Raw genomic sequence first — 15986 nt, 5'->3', positions numbered from 1 at the left:
AGTTCATGGTTAGTTTTCATTAGAAAATGACGCTGGTACATAACCGGCTAACATCACATTGCATTCACTGTTACTTTTCCAGGGAATAAGTTCTTCCAAACAACAGGTTTACCGAATGTTGAAATGAACATTACTATTCATTGGGAAATGTTCACGTAGAAAACAGGACTATGCAACATTCAATAAAGGCTTAGTTACGAAAGCGGATTTGTTTACAGTAGAGAACAGGAGAGAACAACATGACATTCACTATGAGTTTTCAATGAGAAACCAAAGAATCCAAGATATCCTACTCTTTGAATTCCTTTGGATTTTTCAATAGCAACTGATCCTACTAGACAACCGGTGAATGAAACTGTCATTTATGCTTACTTTAAGTCGGGAATTGAGCTTCCTACAGAATACGATCATAGAACGTTGAATTCGCACCTACTTTTCAAAGAGAACTTGTTAATTGTGCACAGTTTTCAAAGGAAACATTCTCAGTATTCACACAGTTCCAGGCCTTTGAATTCATGCTCGTTTTCAACAGGAAATGTTCCAAGCATACAACTTCTGATAGAACTTTGAAATCAATCTTAGATTACCATAGGAATGTTGTCTGTAATGAAATTACAGAACACTGAATTCGCTGTTAGTCTTCAGTGAGAAACGTTCATTTCAAACAGCGGGACTACAGAACTTTGAATTCAGGATAGATTGCAAAGGGCAATTGAATATTATACACAATTGAATCACAGAACTGGACTTTCTCTGTTAGTTTTCTTGCAGAACATATGTTGTTATTGAAGGAGCTTCTAATCTTTTCAGTTCATGATTAGTTTTCATTAGAAAATGATTCTGGTACATAACCGGCTAACATCACATTGCATTCACTGTTACTTTTACAGGAGGCTAAGCTCTTCCTAGACAACAGGTTTACGGAACGTTGAAATGAACATTACTATTCATTGCGAAATGTTCACTTAGAAAACAGGACTATGCAACATTGAATACAGGCTTAGTTACGAAAGCGGATTTGTTCACAGAAGAGAACAGGAGAGAATAACATGACATTCACGATGAGTTTTCAATGAGAAACAAAAGAATCCAAGGTATCCTACTCTTTGAATTCCTTGGGATTTTTCAATAGCAACTGATCCTACTACATAACCGGTGAATGAAACTGTCAATTACGCTTACTTTAAGACTGGAATTGAGCTTCCTACAGAATACGATCATAGAACGTTGAATTCGCACCTACTTTTCAAAGAGGAATTGTGTATTGTGCACAGTTTTCAAAGGGAAACATTCTCAGTATTCACACAGTTCCAGGCCTTTGAATTCATGTTCGTTTTCAACAGGAAATGTTCTGAGCATACAACTTCTGATAGAACTTTGAAATCAATCTTAGATTACCATAGGAATGTTGTCTGTAATGAAATTACAGAACACTGAATTCGCTGTTAGTCTTCAGTGAGAAACGTTCATTTTAAACAGCGGAACTACAGAACTTTGAATTCAGAGATAGATTGCAAAGGGCAATTGAATATTATACACAATTGAATCACAGAACTGGACTTTCTCTGTTAGTTTTCTTGCACAACCTATGTTGGTATTGAAGCAGCTTCTAATCTTTTCAGTTCATGGTTAGTTTTCATTAGAAAATGACGCTGGTACATAACCGGCTAACATCACATTGCATTCACTGTTACTTTTCCAGGGAATAAGTTCTTCCAAACAACAGGTTTACCGAATGTTGAAATGAACATTACTATTCATTGGGAAATGTTCACTTAGAAAACAGGACTATGCAACATTGAATAAAGGCTTAGTTACGAAAGCGGATTTGTTTACAGTAGAGAACAGGAGAGAACAACATGACATTCACCATGAGTTTTCAATGAGAAACGAAAGAATCCAAGATGTCCTACTCTTTGAATTCCTTGGGATTTTTCAATAGCAACTGATCCTACTAGACAACCGGTGAATGAAACTGTCATTTACGCTTACTTTAAGACGGGAATTGAGCTTCCTACAGAATACGATCATAGAACGTTGAATTCGCACCTACTTTTCAAAGAGAATTGTTAATTGTGCACAGTTTTCAAAGGAAACATTCTCAGTATTCACACAGTTCCAGGCCTTTGAATTCATGCTCGTTTTCAACAGGAAATGTTCCAAGCACACAACTTCTGATAGAACTTTGAAATCAATCTTAGATTACCATAGGAATGTTGTCTGTAATGAAATTACAGAACACTGAATTCGCTGTTAGTCTTCAGTGAGAAACGTTCATTTCAAACAGCGGAACTACAGAACTTTGAATTCAGAGATAGATTGCAAAGGGCAATTGAATATTATACACAATTGAATCACAGAACTGGACTTTCTCTGTTAGTTTTCTTGCACAACCTATGTTGGTATTGAAGCAGCTTCTAATCTTTTCAGTTCATGGTTAGTTTTCATTAGAAAATGACGCTGGTACATAACCGGCAAACATCACATTGCATTCACTGTTACTTTTCCAGGAGAAAAGTTCTTCCTAGACAACAGGTTTAAGGATCGTTGAAATGAACATTACTATTCATTGCGAAATGTTCACTTAGAAAACAGGACTATGCAACATTGAATAAAGGCTTAGTTACGAAATCGGATTTGTTTACAGTAGAGAACAGGGGAGAACAACATGACATTCACCATGAGTTTTCAATGAGAAACCAAAGAATCCAAGATGTCCTACTCTTTGAATTCCTTGGGATTTTTCAATAGCAACTGATCCTACTACATAACCGGTGAATGAAACTGTCAATTACGCTTACTTTAAGTCGGGAATTGAGCTTCCTACAGAATACGATCATAGAACGTTGAATTCGCACCTACTTTTCAAAGAGGAATTGTGTATTGTGCACAGTTTTCAAAGGGAAACATTCTCAGTATTCACACAGTTCCAGGCCTTTGAATTCATGTTCTTTTTCAACAGGAAATGTTCCGAGCATACAACTTCTGATAGAACTTTGAAATCAATCTTAGATTACCATAGGAATGTTGTCTGTAATGAAATTACAGAACACTGAATTCGCTGTTAGTCTTCAGTGAGAAACGTTCATTTTAAACAGCGGAACTACAGAACTTTGAATTCAGAGATAGATTGCAAAGGGCAATTGAATATTACACACAATTGAATCACAGAACTGGACTTTCTCTGTTAGTTTTCTTGCACAACCTATGTTGGTATTGAAGCAGCTTCAAATCTTTTCAGTTCATGGTTAGTTTTCATTAGAAAATGACGCTGGTACATAACCGGCTAACATCACATTGCATTCACTGTTACTTTTCCAGGGGATAAGTTCTTCCAAACAACAGGTTTACCGAATGTTGAAATGAACATTACTATTCATTGGGAAATGTTCACTTAGAAAACAGGACTATGCAACATTGAATAAAGGCTTAGTTATGAAAGCGGATTTGTTTACAGTAGAGAACAGGAGAGAACAACATGACATTCACCATGAGTTTTCAATGAGAAACGAAAGAATCCAAGATATCCTACTCTTTGAATTCCTTGGGATTTTTCAATAGCAACTGATCCTACTACATAACCGGTGAATGAAACTGTCAATTACGCTTACTTTAAGACTGGAATTGAGCTTCCTACAGAATACGATCATAGAACGTTGAATTCGCACCTACTTTTCAAAGAGAATTGTTAATTGTGCACAGTTTTCAAAGGAAACATTCTCAGTATTCACACAGTTCCAGGCCTTTGAATTCATGCTCGTTTTCAACAGGAAATGTTCCAAGCACACAACTTCTGATAGAACTTTGAAATCAATCTTAGATTACCATAGGAATGTTGTCTGTATGAATTTACAGAACACTGAATTCGCTGTTAGTCTTCAGTGAGAAACGTTCATTTCAAACAGCGGGACTACAGAACTTTGAATTCAGGGATAGATTGCAAAGGGCAATTGAATATTATACACAATTGAATCACAGAATTGGACATTCTCTGTTAGTTTTCTTGCAGAACATATGTTGGTATTGAAGGAGCTTCTAATCTTTTCAGTTCATGATTAGTTTTCATTAGAAAATGATGCTGGTACATAACCGGCTAACATCACATTGCATTCACTGTTACTTTTACAGGGGGTAAGCTCTTCCAAGACAACAGGTTTACGGAACGTTGAAATGAACATTACTATTCATTGCGAAATGTTCACTTAGAAAACAGGACTATGCAACATTGAATAAAGGCTTAGTTACGAAAGCGGATTTGTTTACAGTAGAGAACAGGAGAGAACAACATGACATTCACCATGAGTTTTCAATGAGAAACCAAAGAATCCAAGATGTCCTACTCTTTGAATTCCTTGGGATTTTTCAATAGCAACTGATCCTACTAGACAACCGGTGAATGAAACTGTCATTTATGCTTACTTTAAGTCGGGAATTGAGCTTCCTACAGAATACGATCATAGAACGTTGAATTCGCACCTACTTTTCAAAGAGAACTATTAATTGTGCACAGTTTTCAAAGGAAACATTCTCAGTATTCACACAGTTCCAGGCCTTTGAATTCATGCTCGTTTTCAACAGGAAATGTTCCAAGCACACAACTTCTGATAGAACATTGAAATCACTCTTAGATTACCATAGGAATGTTGTCCATAATGAATTTACAGAACACTGAATTCGCTGTTAGTCTTCAGTGAGAAACGTTCATTTCAAACAGCGGGACTACAGAACTTTGAGTTCAGGGATAGATTGCAAAGGGCAATTGAATATTATACACAACTGAATCACACAATTGGACATTCTCTGTTAGTTTTCTTGCAGAACATATGTTGGTATTGAAGGAGCTTCTAATCTTTTCAGTTCATGATTAGTTTTCATTAGAAAATGATGCTGGTACATAACCGGCTAACATCACATTGCATTCACTGTTACTTTTACAGGGGGGAAAGCTCTTCCTAGACAACAGGATTACGGAACGTTGAAATGAACATTACTATTCATTGCGAAATGTTCACTTAGAAAACAGGAATATGCAACATTGAATACAGGCTTAGTTACGAAAGCGGATTTGTCCACAGTAGAGAACAGGAGAGAATAACATGACATTCACGATGAGTTTTCAATGAGAAACAAAAGAATCCAAGATATCCTACTCTTTGAATTCCTTGGGATTTTTCAATAGCAACTGATCCTACTACATAAACGGTGAATGAAACTGTCAATTACACTTACTTTAAGACTGGAATTGAGCTTCCTACAAAATACGATCATAGAACGTTGAATTCGCACCTACTTTTCAAGAGGAATTGTGTATTGTGCACAGTTTTCAAAGGGAAACATTCTCACTATTCACACAGTTGCAGGCCTTTGAATTCATGTTCGTTTTCACCAGGAAATGTTCCTAGCATACAACTTGTGATAGAACTTTGAAATCAATCTTAGATTACCATAAGAATGCTGTCTGTAATGAAATTACACAACACTGAAGTCGCTGTTAATCTTCAGTGAGAAACGTTCATTTCAAACAGCAGGACTACAGAACTTTGAATTCAGGGATAGATTGCAAAGGGCAATTGAATATTATACACAATTGAATCACAGAACTGGACTTTCTCTGTTAGTTTTCTTGCACAACCTATGTTGGTATTGAAGCAGCTTCTAATCTTTTCAGTTCATGGTTAGTTTTCATTAGAAAATGACGCTGGTACATAACCGGCTAACATCACATTGCATTCACTGTTACTTTTCCAGGGAATAAGTTCTTCCAAACAACAGGTTTACCGAATGTTGAAATGAACATTACTATTCATTGCGAAATGTTCACTTAGAAAACAGGACTATGCAACATTGAATACAGGCTTAGTTACGAAAGCGGATTTGTTCACAGTAGAGAACAGGAGAGAATAACATGACATTCACGATGAGTTTTCAATGAGAAACAAAAGAATCCAAGATATCCTACTCTTTGAATTCCTTGGGATTTTTCAATAGCAACTGATCCTACTAGACAACCGGTGAATGAAACTGTCATTTATGCTTACTTTAAGTCGGGAATTGAGCTTCCTACAGAATACGATCATAGAACGTTGAATTCGCACCTACTTTTCAAAGAGAACTATTAATTGTGCACAGTTTTCAAAGGAAACATTCTCAGTATTCACACAGTTCCAGGCCTTTGAATTCATGTTCGTTTTCAACAGGAAATGTTCCGAGCATACAACTTGTGATAGAACTTTGAAATCAATCTTAGATTACCATAGGAATGTTGTCTGTAATGAAATTACAGAACACTGAATTCGCTGTTAGTCTTCAGTGAGAAACGTTCATTTCAAACAGCGGAACTACAGAACTTTGAATTCAGAGATAGATTGCAAAGGGCAATTGAATATTATACACAATTGAATCACAGAACTGGACTTTCTCTGTTAGTTTTCTTGCACAACCTATGTTGGTATTGAAGCAGCTTCTAATCTTTTCAGTTCATGGTTAGTTTTCATTAGAAAATGACGCTGGTACATAACCGGCTAACATCACATTGCATTCACTGTTACTTTTCCAGGGAATAAGTTCTTCCAAACAACAGGTTTACCGAATGTTGAAATGAACATTACTATTCATTGGGAAATGTTCACTTAGAAAACAGGACTATGCAACATTGAATAAAGGCTTAGTTACGAAAGCGGATTTGTTTACAGTAGAGAACAGGAGAGAACAACATGACATTCACCATGAGTTTTCAATGAGAAACCAAAGAATCCAAGATGTCCTACTCTTTGAATTCCTTGGGATTTGTCAATAGCAACTGATCCTACTAGACAACCGGTGAATGAAACTGTCATTTATGCTTACTTTAAGTCGGGAATTGAGCTTCCTACAGAATACGATCATAGAACGTTGAATTCGCACCTTCTTTTCAAAGAGAAATATTAATTTTGCACAGTTTTCAAAGGAAACATTCTCAGTATTCACACAGTTCCAGGCCTTTGAATTCATGCTCATTTTCAACAGGAAGTGTTCCAAGCACACAACTTCTGATAGAACTTTGAAATCAATCTTAGATTACCATAGGAATGTTGTCTGTAATGAAATTACAGAACACTGAATTCGCTGTTAGTCTTCAGTGAGAAACGTTCATTTCAAACAGCGGGACTACAGAACTTTGAATTCAGGGATAGATTGCAAAGGGCAATTGAATATTATACACAACTGAATCACACAATTGGACATTCTCTGTTAGTTTTCTTGCAGAACATATGTTGGTATTGAAGGAGCTTCTAATCTTTTCAGTTCATGATTAGTTTTCATTAGAAAATGATGCTGGTACATAACCGGCTAACATCACATTGCATTCACTGTTACTTTTACAGGGGGAAAGCTCTTCCTAGACAACAGGTTTACGGAACGTTGAAATGAACATTACTATTCATTGCGAAATGTTCACTTAGAAAACAGGACTATGCAACATTGAATACAGGCTTAGTTACGAAAGCGGATTTGTTCACTGTAGAGAACAGGAGAGAATAACATGACATTCACGATGAGTTTTCAATGAGAAACGAAAGAGTCCAAGATATCCTACTCTTTGAATTCCTTGGGATTTTTCAATAGCAACTGATCCTACTACATAACCGGTGAATGAAACTGTCAATTACGCTTACTTTAAGACTGGAATTGAGCTTACTACAAAATACGATCATAGAACGTTGAATTCGCACCTACTTTTCAAGAGGAATTGTGTATTGTGCACAGTTTTCAAAGGGAAACATTCTCAGTATTCACACAGTTCCAGGCCTTTGAATTCATGTTCTTTTTCAACAGGAAATGTTCCGAGCATACAACTTGTGATAGAACTTTGAAATCAATCTTAGGTTACCATAGGAATGTTGTCTGTAATGAAATTACAGAACACTGAATTCGCTGTTAGTCTTCAGTGAGAAACGTTCATTTTAAACAGCGGAACTACAGAACTTTGAATTCAGAGATAGATTGCAAAGGGCAATTGAATATTACACACAATTGAATCACAGAACTGGACTTTCTCTGTTAGTTTTCTTGCACAACCTATGTTGGTATTGAAGCAGCTTCTAATCTTTTGAGTTCATGGTTAGTTTTCATTAGAAAATGACGCTGGTACATAACCGGCTAACATCACATTGCATTCACTGTTACTTTTCCAGGGAATAAGTTCTTCCAAACAACAGGTTTACCGAATGTTGAAATGAACATTACTATTCATTGGGAAATGTTCACGTAGAAAACAGGACTATGCAACATTCAATAAAGGCTTAGTTACGAAAGCGGATTTGTTTACAGTAGAGAACAGGAGAGAACAACATGACATTCACCATGAGTTTTCAATGAGAAACGAAAGAATCCAAGATGTCCTACTCTTTGAAATCCTTGGGATTTTTCAATAGCAACTGATCCTACTAGACAACCGGTGAATGAAACTGTCATTTATGCTTACTTTAAGTCGGGAATTGAGCTTCCTACAGAATACGATCATAGAACGTTGAATTCGCACCTACTTTTCAAAGAGAACTAGTTAATTGTGCACAGTTTTCAAAGGAAACATTCTCAGTATTCACACAGTTCCAGGCCATTGAATTCATGCTCGTTTTCAACAGGAAGTGTTCCAAGCACACAACTTCTGATAGAACTTTGAAATCAATCTTAGATTACCATAGGAATGTTGTCTGTAATGAAATTACAGAACACTGAATTCGCTGTTAGTCTTCAGTGAGAAACGTTCATTTCAAACAGCGGGACTACAGAACTTTGAGTTCAGGGATAGATTGCAAAGGGCAATTGAATATTATACACAACTGAATCACACAATTGGACATTCTCTGTTAGTTTTCTTGCAGAACATATGTTGGTATTGAAGGAGCTTCTAATCTTTTCAGTTCATGATTAGTTTTCATTAGAAAATGATGCTGGTACATAACCGGCTAACATCACATTGCATTCACTGTTACTTTTACAGGGGAAAGCTCTTCCTAGACAACAGGTTTACGGAACGTTGAAATGAACATTACTATTCATTGCGAAATGTTCACTTAGAAAACAGGACTATGCAACATTGAATACAGGCTTAGTTACGAAAGCGGATTTGTTCACAGTAGAGAACAGGAGAGAATAACATGACATTCACGATGAGTTTTCAATGAGAAACAAAAGAATCCAAGATATCCTACTCTTTGAATTCCTTGGGATTTTTCAATAGCAACTGATCCTACTACATAACCGGTGAATGAAACTGTCAATTACGCTTACTTTAAGACTGGAATTGAGCTTCCTACAGAATACGATCATAGAACGTTGAATTCGCACCTACTTTTCAAGAGGAATTGTGTATTGTGCACAGTTTTCAAAGGGAAACATTCTCAGTATTCACACAGTTCCAGGCCTTTGAATTCATGTTCGTTTTCAACAGGAAATGTTCCGAGCATACAACTTCTGATAGAACTTTGAAATCAATCTTAGATTACCATAGGAATGTTGTCTGTAATGAAATTACAGAACACTGAATTCGCTGTTAGTCTTCAGTGAGAAACGTTCATTTCAAACAGCGGAACTACAGAACTTTGAATTCAGAGATAGATTGCAAAGGGCAATTGAATATTATACACAATTGAATCACAGAACTGGACTTTCTCTGTTAGTTTTCTTGCACAACCTATGTTGGTATTGAAGCAGCTTCTAATCTTTTCAGTTCATGGTTAGTTTTCATTAGAAAATGACGCTGGTACATAACCGGCTAACATCACATTGCATTCACTGTTACTTTTCCAGGGAATAAGTTCTTCCAAACAACAGGTTTACCGAATGTTGAAATGAACATTACTATTCATTGGGAAATGTTCACTTAGAAAACAGGACTATGCAACATTGAATAAAGGCTTAGTTACGAAAGCGGATTTGTTTACAGTAGAGAACAGGAGAGAACAACATGACATTCACCATGAGTTTTCAATGAGAAACGAAAGAATCCAAGATATCCTACTCTTTGAATTCCTTGGGATTTTTTCAATAGCAACTGATCCTACTAGACAAACCGGTGAATGAAACTGTCAATTACGCTTACTTTAAGACGGGAATTGAGCTTCCTACAGAATATGATCATACACCGTTGAATTCGCACCTACTTTTCAAAGAGAATTGTTAATTGTGCACAGTTTTCAAAGGAAACATTCTCAGTATTCACACAGTTCCAGGCCTTTGAATTCATGCTCGTTTTCAACAGGAAATGTTCCAAGCATACAACTTCTGATAGAACTTTGAAATCAATCTTAGATTACCATAGGAATGTTGTCTGTAATGAAATTACAGAACACTGAATTCGCTGTTAGTATTCAGTGAGAAACGTTCATTTCAAACAGCGGAACTACAGAACTTTGAATTCAGAGATAGATTGCAAAGGGCAATGGAATATTATACACAGTTGAATCACAGAACTGGACTTTCTCTGTTACTTTTCTTGAACTACCTATATTGGTATTGAAGCAGCTTCTAATCTTTTCAGTTCATGGTTAGTTTTCATTAGAAAATGACGCTGGTACATAACCGTCTAAAATCACATTGCATTCACTGTTTCTTTTCCACGGGAAAAGTTCTTCCTAGACAACAGGTTTAAGGATCGTTGAAATGAACAAATTAATTGTGAAATGTTCACTTAGAAAACAGGACTATGCAACATTGAATAAAGGCTTAGTTACGAAAGCGGATTTGTTTACAGTAGAGAACAGGAGAGAACAACATGACATTCACCATGAGTTTTCAATGAGAAACCAAAGAATCCAAGATGTCCTACTCTTTGAATTCCTTGGGATTTTTCAATAGCAACTGATCCTACTACATAACCGGTGAATGAAACTGTCAATTACGCTTACTTTAAGACGGGAATTGAGCTTCCTACAAAATACGATCATAGAACGTTGAATTCGCACCTACTTTTCAAGAGGAATTGTGTATTGTGCACAGTTTTCAAAGGGAAACATTCTCAGTATTCACACAGTTCCAGGCCTTTGAATTCATGTTCGTTTTCAACAGGAAATGTTCCGAGCATACAACTTCTGATAGAACTTTGAAATCAATCTTAGATTACCATAGGAATGTTGTCTGTAATGAAATTACAGAACACTGAATTCGCTGTTAGTCTTCAGTGAGAAACGTTCATTTCAAACAGCGGAACTACAGAACTTTGAATTCAGAGATAGATTGCAAAGGGCAATTGAATATTATACACAATTGAATCACAGAACTGGACTTTCTCTGTTAGTTTTCTTGCACAACCTATGTTGGTATTGAAGCAGCTTCTAATCTTTTCAGTTCATGGTTAGTTTTCATTAGAAAATGACGCTGGTACATAACCGGCTAACATCACATTGCATTCACTGTTACTTTTCCAGGGGATAATTTCCTCCAAACAACAGGTTTACCGAATGTTGAAATGAACATTACTATTCATTGGGAAATGTTCACTTAGAAAACAGGACTATGCAACATTGAATAAAGGCTTAGTTACGAAAGCGGATTTGTTTACAGTAGAGAACAGGAGAGAACAACATGACATTCACCATGAGTTTTCAATGAGAAACGAACGAATCCAAGATATCCTACTCTATGAATTCCTTGGGATTTTTTCAATAGCAAGTGATCCTACTACATAACCGGTGAATGAAACTGTCAATTACGCTTACTTTAAGACGGGAATTGAGCTTCCTACAAAATATGATCATAGAACGTTGAATTCGCACCTACTTTTCAAAGAGAATTGTGAATTGTGCACAGTTTTCAAAGGAAACATTCTCAGTATTCACACAGTTCCAGGCCTTTGAATTCATGTAATTTTTCAACAGGAAATGTTCCCAGCATACAACTTCTGATAGAACTGCGAAATAAATCTTAGATTACCATAGGAATGTTTTCTGTAATGAAATTACAGAACACTGAATTCGCTGTTAGTCTTCAGTGAGAAACGTTCATTTCAAACAGCGGAACTGCAGTACTTTGAATTCAGAGATAGATTGCAAAGGGCAATTGAATATTATACACAATTGAATCACAGAACTGGACTTTCTCTGTTAGTTTTCTTGCACAACCTATGTTGGTATTGAAGCAGCTTCTAATCTTTTCAGTTCATGGTTAGTTTTCATTAGAAAATGACGCTGGTACATAACCGGCAAACATCACATTGCATTCACTGTTACTTTTCCAGGGGAAAAGTTCTTCCTAGACAACAGGTTTAAGGATCGTTGAAATGAACATTACTATTCATTGCGAAATGTTCACTTAGAAAACAGGACTATGCAACATTGAATAAAGGCTTAGATACGAAAGCGGATTTGTTTACAGTAGAGAACAGGAGAGAACAACATGGCATTCACCATGAGTTTTCAATGAGAAACCAAAGAATCCAAGATGTCCTACTCTTTGAATTCCTTGGGATTTTTCAATAGCAACTGATCCTACTACATAACCGGTGAATGAAACTGTCAATTACGCTTACTTTAAGACGGGAATTGAGATTCCTACAAAATACGATTATACACCTTTGAATTCGCACCTACTTTTCAAAAGGAATTGTGTATTGTGCACAGTTTTCAAAGGGAAACATTCTCAGTATTCACACAGTTCCAGGAATTTGAATTCATGTTCGTTTTCAACAGGAAATGTTCCGAGCATACAACTTCTGATAGAACTTTGAAATCAATCTTAGTTTACCATAGGAATGTTGTCTGTAATGAAATTACAGAACACTGAATTCGCTGTTAGTCTTCAGTGAGAAACGTTCATTTCAAACAGCGGAACTACAGAACTTTGAATTCAGAGATAGATTGCAAAGGGCAATTGAATATTATACACAATTGAATCACAGAACTGGACTTTCTCTGTTAGTTTTCTTGCACAACCTATGTTGGTATTGAAGCAGCTTCTAATCTTTTCAGTTCATGGTTAGTTTTCATTAGAAAATGACGCTGGTACATAACCGGCTAACATCACATTGCATTCACTGTTACTTTTCCAGGGGATAAGTTCTTCCAAACAACAGGTTTACCGAATGTTGAAATGAACATTACTATTCATTGGGAAATGTTCACTTAGAAAACAGGACTATGCAACATTGAATAAAGGCTTAGTTACGAAAGCGGATTTGTTTACAGTAGAGAACAGGAGAGAACAACATGACATTCACCATGAGTTTTCAATGAGAAACGAAAGAATCCAAGATATCCTACTCTTTGAATTCCTTGGGATTTTTCAATAGCAACTGATCCTACTACATAACCGGTGAATGAAACTGTCAATTACGCTTACTTTAAGACGGGAATTGAGCTTCCTACAGAATACGATCATAGAACGTTGAATTCGCACCTACTTTTCAAAGAGAATTGTTAATTGTGCACAGTTTTCAAAGGAAACATTCTCAGTATTCACACAGTTCCAGGCCTTTGAATTCATGCTCGTTTTCAACAGGAAATGTTCCAAGCACACAACTTCTGATAGAACATTGAAATCAATCTTAGATTACCATAGGAATGTTGTCTGTAATGAATTTACAGAACACTGAATTCGCTGTTAGTCTTCAGTGAGAAACGTTCATTTCAAACAGCGGGACTACAGAACTTTGAGTTCAGGGATAGATTGCAAAGGGCAATTGAATATTATACACAATTGAATCACAGAATTGGACATTCTCTGTTAGTTTTCTTGCAGAGCATATGTTGGTATTGAAGGAGCTTCTAATCTTTTCAGTTCATGATTAGTTTTCATTAGAAAATGACGCTGGTACATAACCGGCTAACATCACATTGCATTCACTGTTACTTTTACAGGGGGAAAGCTCTTCCTAGACAACAGGTTTACGGAACGTTGAAATGAACATTACTATTCATTGCGAAATGTTCACTTAGAAAACAGGAGTATGCAACATTGAATAAAGGCTTAGTTACGAAAGCGGATTTGTTTAGAGTCGAGAACAGGAGAGAACAACATGACATTCACCATGAGTTTTCAATGAGAAACCAAAGAATCCAAGATGTCCTACTCTTTGAATTCCTTGGGATTTTTCAATAGCAACTGATCCTACTAGACAACCGGTGAATGAAACTGTCATTTATGCTTACTTTAAGTCGGGAATTGAGCTTCCTACAGAATACGATCATAGAACGTTGAATTCGCACCTACTTTTCAAGAGAACTATTAATTGTGCACAGTTTTCAAAGGAAACATTCTCAGTATTCACACAGTTCCAGGCCTTTGAATTCATGCTCGTTTTCAACAGGAAATGTTCCAAGCACACAACTTCTGATAGAACTTTGAAATCAATCTTAGATTACCATAGGAATGTTGTCTGTAATGAATTTACAGAACACTGAATTCGCTGTTAGTCTTCAGTGAGAAACGTTCATTTCAAACAGCGGGACTACAGAACTTTGAGTTCAGGGATAGATTGCAAAGGGCAATTGAATATTATACACAACTGAATCACACAATTGGACATTCTCTGTTAGTTTTCTTGCAGAACATATGTTGGTATTGAAGGAGCTTCTAATCTTTTCAGTTCATGATTAGTTTTCATTAGAAAATGATGCTGGTACATAACCGGCTAACATCACATTGCATTCACTGTTACTTTTACAGGGGGAAAGCTCTTCCTAGACAACAGGTTTACGGAACGTTGAAATGAACATTACTATTCATTGCGAAATGTTCACTTAGAAAACAGGACTATGCAACATTGAATACAGGCTTAGTTACGAAAGCGGATTTGTTCACAGTAGAGAACAGGAGAGAATAACATGACATTCACGATGAGTTTTCAATGAGAAACAAAAGAATCCAAGATATCCTACTCTTTGAATTCCTTGGGATTTTTCAATAGCAACTGATCCTACTACATAACCGGTGAATGAAACTGTCAATTACGCTTACTTTAAGACTGGAATTGAGCTTCCTACAAAATACGATCATAGAACGTTGAATTCGCACCTACTTTTCAAGAGGAATTGTGTATTGTGCACAGTTTTCAAAGGGAAACATTCTCAGTATTCACACAGTTCCAGGCCTTTGAATTCATGTTCGTTTTCAACAGGAAATGTTCTGAGCATACAACTTGTGATAGAACTTTGAAATCAATCTTAGATTACCATAGGAATGTTGTCTGTAATGAAATTACAGAACACTGAATTCGCTGTTAGTCTTCAGTGAGAAACGTTCATTTCAAACAGCGGAACTACAGAACTTTGAATTCAGAGATAGATTGCAAAGGGCAATTGAATATTATACACAATTGAATCACAGAACTGGACTTTCTCTGTTAGTTTTCTTGCACAACCTATGTTGGTATTGAAGCAGCTTCTAATCTTTTCAGTTCATGGTTAGTTTTCATCAGAAAATGACGCTGGTACATAACCGGCTAACATCACATTGCATTCACTGTTACTTTTCCAGGGAATAAGTTCTTCCAAACAACAGGTTTACCGAATGTTGAAATGAACATTACTATTCATTGGGAAATGTTCACTTAGAAAACAGGACTATGCAACATTGAATAAAGGCTTAGTTACGAAAGCGGATTTGTTTACAGTAGAGAACAGGAGAGAACAACATGACATTCACCATGAGTTTTCAATGAGAAACCAAAGAATCCAAGATGTCCTACTCTTTGAATTCCTTGGGATTTTTCAATAGCAACTGATCCTACTAGACAACCGGTGAATGAAACTGTCATTTATGCTTACTTTAAGTCGGGAATTGAGCTTCCTACAGAATACGATCATAGAACGTTGAATTCGCACCTACTTTTCAAAGAGAACTATTAATTGTGCACAGTTTTCAAAGGAAACATTCTCAGTATTCACACAGTTCCAGGCCTTTGAATTCATGCTCGTTTTCAACAGGAAATGTTCCAAGCACACAACTTCTGATAGAACTTTGAAATCAATCTTAGATTACCATAGGAATGTTGTCTGTAATGAATTTAC

This window comes from Jaculus jaculus, chromosome 17, assembly GCF_020740685.1.
Source record: "Jaculus jaculus isolate mJacJac1 chromosome 17, mJacJac1.mat.Y.cur, whole genome shotgun sequence".
NCBI classification, from domain to species: domain Eukaryota; kingdom Metazoa; phylum Chordata; class Mammalia; order Rodentia; family Dipodidae; genus Jaculus; species Jaculus jaculus.
Note: the sequence above shows the minus strand (reverse complement) of the source record.